Below are 6,999 nucleotides of genomic sequence, written 5' to 3'. Positions count from 1 at the left end.
AATGTATTTAAATTACAGGAGACTAGGAACTTTCCTCAGCATATTTACCTACTGTTAAATTGTGCTGGGATAATTTTTAGATTCATAAGTAAAAACCCATATTATACTTCCAGAACATAACAGGCATTGGATCCTTTACCCTCTAAAACCCTTGATATGATCTACAACTTTAAACTCTCTAGTCAAATATATCTGAAAGTAATTGTACACCTTTACTAATAAATCATGTAAAATATAACATCCCATAAACTAAGTTATGATTATAAATGTACTGGGCCATTATACATGTAATATGGAACAAGTTTTTCTTATTTGGCAAATGGAAAAAGCAAAAAAGTCTATACATTAAAACCAAATATGCATTCCATATTCTGAACAATTTTCATATTTGCTAGCTTAACTTTCTTAATTAGAATTCCTTCAACAAAATCCTATGGATTTAAGACATTAGATACATTTCAACATATCACAGGAATTTTCAATGAATATTTATGTCAGTGGTTTCCAACACTCACATCATGGTCCAGAAAAAGGAATGTCTCGCTGAGCGTTATTGTAGACATCTCATGCACCTATGTGTGATCATAAAACACATGAATATAGATGGGTGATCAACGGATATAGAATTAGTTCCTAGTGGTTACAGTTTCCACAGTTCCACATGGGCTTCTCATTAACTCTGTTGTTAGAGAAGTATGGCACTATCCAAAGCAGATGACCAAAATATAAAGATGCTTAAACATAATGTAGAGAGGTAGCTGAACATTCTCATCTGCTGGAAAATTTCTTCATAGAAAAACAAAGACGCTACCTTTCCATGACTATGTAAAAATTGACCTATTTAGTGGAAATTAACCTGGACAAACCCCTTATTTGGTGACACAAGTAAACAAAAATGTATACCAATACTAAAATATGTTATGTGAAAATTTCCTTGATAAAAGTGAAGAAACCATAAGCACGTTACTGTGACTGAGGATTTATAGCATTCATGTGCCCAGCTATTAAGGTTTATACCTAACAAGGAAAATGCTGAAATTTAACTTCATGGAGAAACCAATTACAGAGCTTTCTCACAGGCAGAAGTCTAACTCTTCAGTTTTTCAGTCATTCAAATAGTCTACTTCTTTCCTAATTAAAAACTTGTCTGTATGTCACCCACCTCATTCCAGTAAATTAAAACTTTCACAATTTTTTACAATAAATGGAGGATATGACATAAAACATCACAACAAGAGGACTCAATATGAGCTGAAAACATACTCTACCTTGGGCAGGAATTTCACTCTTCAGATATCTCTTGTGTTATTCTATCAGGAAAATATTCCATTTATGGGTGTAGACACAGCCTATAATTTTACATCATCATAATTTTAAATAAAAAAACAGGTCATTATAGATGAGTTAATTTAAATATTTGGAATGAATTGAAATGAAGGAATCTCCTCTCTGAACACATTTTTTTCCTTAGAGAACCTTTAGAGGAAGAAGACGCGTTTTGCCAAAGAACAGTAGGTAAATGCCAAGTAAAGTGAAAAGCCTATAATTTGAAATATATATGCTAAAATAAATTAAACAATAAATTATAAGTTTTACATTATGAATTACTGAGGAAATACATGTAATATTTAAGCCAGAATGAAGGGGAAACCAGCCCCTTGTCCTATTCCCTAAGAATATTCCTAGCAGGGAGGGCCTTATTTTCCCTGTTAGAAAGTCCATGCCCAAGTAGCCCTGAGGCTCAGAGGCAGAGAACCTAAGAATGGAAGCTGACATTCTGATTCTTGGAAAAACAGATCATCGTAGTTCTGCAGTTTTAGGTTAGAATACAGGCTTTTGGTGCTCGCTTCGGCAGCACATATACTAAAATTGGAACGATACAGAGAAGATTAGCATGGCCCCTGCGCAATAATACAGGCTTTTGATCAAGACCTGAATGTACATCAGAATCTATGTTCATTTATTGAATCCTTTAATTTTATTCCAATATCAATTCAATAACTGTTTCTACAGTAAAGAAATTTTTATTTCCCAATAAGAGAGGAGTGCTTAAGGGCTGCCTTTGTTATTTCCATGATTTGGCTTACAATTGGCTCCACTGAACACCTTCACCTAATCATATGCTTAGTTAACTATTGGATCTTCTGTGTCATAAGAGCCTTAGACAAAGGTTCTCATAAATACCTACATGAACAGCTAAGGTCTTTATGATGTAATGGGTTTCACTAAAAGTTTGTCATTTTCAACTTGCCTAACAAATGGATTAAATTCATCCACCACAAATGTAATATGTATTATTGCTAAAATTTGAGAAGCATGTCTGTAAGTGTTCTGCTCTCTTACTGGTAAGTGGCAAAAGATGCACAAACATATCTTTAATTCTGAAAAGTATCAGATATGATCAAAGACATTGTGGCTTAAACTATTATTCTAAGATAGAGAACTAATGGAAAAATAAGCCATAATTATCTATGTCCCTTCTAGCTGAATTCAAATAACTACTATGCTTTCCAATTCTGTGAATGACACAAAGTGTTTGTTATAGCAGATGATGCCTACAACAGCAAAGAATCTGAATTTACTTGCTACAATAATAAAAAAATTCATCAAAATATCAACTAATGTAGAAGTTGTGCAAAAAGCCATGGTTCATAGTAATTCTCTGCAATCCATATCTATTACCAAATTAGAAAGTTAAATTTAGATACAATATATATACTTATATTTTAAAAAGGAGAAATGCATGTATATTACCCTGTACTCACATTGCTAGAAGGAAATACCCATGACTCATTAATTTATTCAAAAAAAAGAGTTTGAATTGGCTCACAGCTCCGCAGGATTGGGCAGGCCTCAGTTAACTTACAGTCATGCCTCTTCACAAGGTGGGAGGAAAGAGAATAAGTGCCAGCAGGGAAAATGCCAGACCCTTATGAAACCATCAGATGTCATGAGAATTCACTCACAATCATCAGAACAGCATAGGGAAAACAACACCCACGACTCAATTACCTTCCACTTGGTCCCTTCCATGACACATGTGCAAAATGGGGATTACAATTCAAGATGTGATTTATGCAGGGACATAGCCACACCATATCAGCATGTTATGCAGTATCAGCTATTTTTAAGACTGAGGTGGGAGAATCCATTGAGCTCAGGAGTTTGAGTCCAGCTTGGGCAACATAGCAAGACCCGGTCTCAAAAAAGAAAAAGAAAGCTATAGATCAGAACCCCACATTTGCAGTCTCTTTTCTCTAAAAGTGGAATAATTCTAAAAGCCATAAATGAAAGCCTGAAAAGCTGTGTGAAACTTTCTGTAGATGCCTTACCCTAAGGGTCAACATATAAAATTGAAGGGATACCAAGGAAAAGAGTCTTTTGTGAATGACAAGGCTTTCAATTGAGACCACAGGAGGATTTACTCTTGGAGTAGGAAGGCACAGACAATGGGGCAGTCCTCAAAGGAACTGAAGTCCAGCTGGCATCATCTAATTTCTTGATGGAATTAAGACTATCTGGGATTTGTTTAATTCTCCAATCCCAATTCCTGAGTAGAAACACAGGAAATTATCTCTTAAAGAAAAAAAAGTCAAATTGCCACTTTTCATATAAAAAAATGGGCACTCAAAATAAGTAAGAGAGAGCTGGTTGCTTCCAAGATGGCCGAATAGGAACAGTTCCGGTCCGCAGGTCCCAGCAAGATCGATGCTGAAGATGGGTGATTTATGCATTTCCAACTGAGATATGTTGTTCATCTTATTGGGACTGTTTGGACAGTGAGTGCAGCCTGAAAAGGGCAAGACAAAGCAGGATGGGGCACTGCCTCACCCGGGAAGTGCAAGAGGTCAGCAGATTTCCCTTTCCTAGCCAAGGGAAGCCATGACAGACTCTGCCTGGAAAATGGCACACTCTTGCCCAAATACTGCACTTTTCTCACAGTCTTAGCAATCAGGAGATTCTCTCCCATGCCTGACTCAGTGGATCCCATACCCACAGAGCCTTGCTCACTGCTAGTGCAGCAGTCTGAGATCAACTGGAGAGGCTGAAGCCTGGCATGGGGAGGGTTGTCAGCCATTACTGAGGCTTGAGTAGGTAAACAAAGCAGCCAGGAAGCTCAAAATTGGCAGAGCACACTGCAGCTCAGCAAGGCCTCCTGCCTCTATAGACTCCACCACTGTGGGCAGGGCATATCTGAACAAAAAGCAGAGACAACTTCCACAGACTTAAACATCACTGTCTGACAGCTCTGAAGAGAACAGTGGTCCACCCAGCATGGTGTTTGAGCTCTGACCCACTGTAGCCTGACAGGGAGACACCTCCCAATAAAGGATGACAGACACCTCAAACAGGCAGGTGTCCCTCTGGGATGAAGCTTCCAGAGGAAGAATCAGGCAGCAATATTTGCTGTTCTGCAGCCTCTGCTATTGATACCCAGACAAACAGGGTCAGGAGTGGACCTCCAGCAAACTCCAACAGACTTTCAGCTGAGGAACCTGACTGTTAGAAGGAAAACTAACAAACAGAAGGGCAACAAAAGGGACATCTACACCAAAATCCCATACATAGGTCACCAACATCAAAGACCATAGGTAGATAAAATCAGGAAGATGGGGAGAAACCAGAGCAGAAAAGTTGAAAATTGCAAAAACTAGAGCACCTCTTCTCCTCCAAAGGATCACAGCTCCTTGCCAGCAATGGAACAAAACTGGGCAGAGAATGACTTTGATGAGTTGACAGAAGTAAGCTTTAGAAGGTCGGTAATAACAAACTTCTCTGAGCTAAAGGAGCATTTCTAACCCATTGCAAGAAAGTTAAAAACCTTGAAAAAAGATTAGATGAGTGGCCAACTAGAATAAGCAGTGTAGAGCAGACCATAAATGACCTGCTGGAGCTGAAAACCACAGCACAAGAACTTCATGACGAATACACAAGCTTCAATAATTGATTCAATCAAATGGAACAAAGGATATTGGTGATTGAAGATCAAATTAATGAAATGAAGCAAGAAGACAAGATTAGAGAAAAAAGAGTAAAAATAAATGAACAAAGCCTCCAAGAAGTATGGGACTATGTGAAAAGACCAATCTAGGTTTGATTGGTGTTCCTGAAAATGACAGGGAGAATGGAATCAAGTTGGAAAACACCCTTCAGCATATTATCCAGGAGAACTTCCCTAACATAGCAAGGGAGACCAACATTCAAATTCAGGAAATACAGAGAACGTCACAAAGATACTCATTGAGAAGAGCAAACCCAAGACACAAATATCATATTCACCAAGGTTGAAGTGATGGAAAAAAATGTTAAGGGCAGTCAGAGAGAAAGGTCAGGTTACCCACAAAGGGAAGCCCATCAGACCAACGGCTGATCTCTTGGCAGAAACTCTACAAGCCAGAAGAGAGTGGGGGCCAATAGTCAACATTCTTAAAGGAAAGATTTTTCAAACCAGAATTTCATATCCAGGAAACTAAGCTTCATAAGTGAAGGAGAAATAAAATTCTTTACAGACAAGCTAATGCTGAGAGACTTTATCACCACCAGGCCTGCCTTACAAGAGCTCCTGAAGGAAGCAGTAAGCATGGAAAGGAATAACCAGTATCAGCCATTGCAAAAACATGCCAAATTATAAAGACCATCAATGCTATGAAGAAACTGCATGAATTAATGAGCAAAATAACCAGCTAACATCATAATGACAGAATCAAATTCACACATAACAATATTAAACTTAAATGTAAATGGGCTAAATGCCCCAATTAAAAGACACAGACTGGCAAATTGGATAAAGAGTCAAGACCCATCAGTATGCTGTATTCAGGAGACCCCGTACACATGCAGAGACACACATGGGCTCAAAATAAAGGGATGGAGGAATATCTACCAAGCAAATGGAAAGCAAAAAAAGAAGCAAGGGTTGCAATCCTAGTCTCTGATGAAACAAACTTTAAACAACAAAGATCAAAAGAGACAAAGAAGGCCATTACATAATGGTGAAAGGATCAATGCAACAAGAAGAGCTAACTATCCTAACTATACATGCATGCAGTACAGCAGCACCCAGATTCATAAAATGAGTTCTTAGAGACATACAAAGAGACCTAGACTCCCACACAATAATAATGGGAGACTTTAACACCACATTGTAAATATTAGACTGAGCAATGAGACAGAAGGTTAACAAGGATATCCAGGACTTGAACTCAGCTCTGGACCAAACCTACCTAATAGACATTTACAGAACTCTCCACCCCAAACCAACAGAATATACATTCTTCTCAGCACCAAATCACACTTATTCTAAAATTGACCACATAATTGGAAGTAAAACACTTCTCAGCACATGTAAAAGAAAAGAAATCACAACAAACACTGTCTCAGACCACAGTGCAATCAACCTAGAACTCAGGATTAAGAAACTCACTCAAAACCATACAACTACATGGAAACTGAACAACCTGCTCCCAAATGACCACTGGGTAAATAATGAAATGAAGGCAGAGATAAAGATGTTCTTTGAAATCAACATGAACAAAGACACAAGTACCAGAATCTCTGGGCACAGTTAATGCAGTATGTAGAGAGAAATGTATAGCACTAAATGCCCACAAGAGAAAGCAGGAAAGATCTAAAATTGACACTCTTACATCACAACTAAAAGAACTAGAGAAGCAAGAGGAAACAAATTCAAAAGCTAGCAAAAGGTAAGAAATAACAAAGATCAGAGCAAAAATGAAGGAGATAGAGACACAAAAAAAACTTCAAAAAATCAATGAATCCAGGAGGGGTTTTTTTGAAAAGATCAACAAAATTGATAGACCACTAGTCAGAATAATAAGGAAGAGAGAAGAATCAAATAGATGAAATAAGAAATGATAAACGGGCTATCACCACTGATCCCACAGAAATAAAAACTACCATCAGAGAATACTATAAACACCTCTATGCAAATAAACTAGAAAATCTGGAAGAAATGGATAAATTCCTGGACATGTACAT

General features: G+C 37.7%; 1 non-coding gene across 1 annotated transcript; it reads left to right on the top strand.

The window, feature by feature from the left end:
• Positions 1-1,839: 1,839 nt before the first annotated feature.
• On the top strand, positions 1,840-1,944 carry LOC116463918 (U6 spliceosomal RNA). The gene has a single exon (XR_004246814.1). It is a non-coding gene; the product is annotated as a U6 spliceosomal RNA (small nuclear RNA).
• Positions 1,945-6,999: the final 5,055 nt, after the last annotated feature.

The sequence above is a fragment of the Hylobates moloch genome, unplaced genomic scaffold, assembly GCF_009828535.3.
Source record: "Hylobates moloch isolate HMO894 unplaced genomic scaffold, HMol_V3 SCAFFOLD_84, whole genome shotgun sequence".
NCBI lineage: Eukaryota > Metazoa > Chordata > Mammalia > Primates > Hylobatidae > Hylobates > Hylobates moloch.
This window is presented reverse-complemented; position numbering and strand designations above follow the sequence as displayed.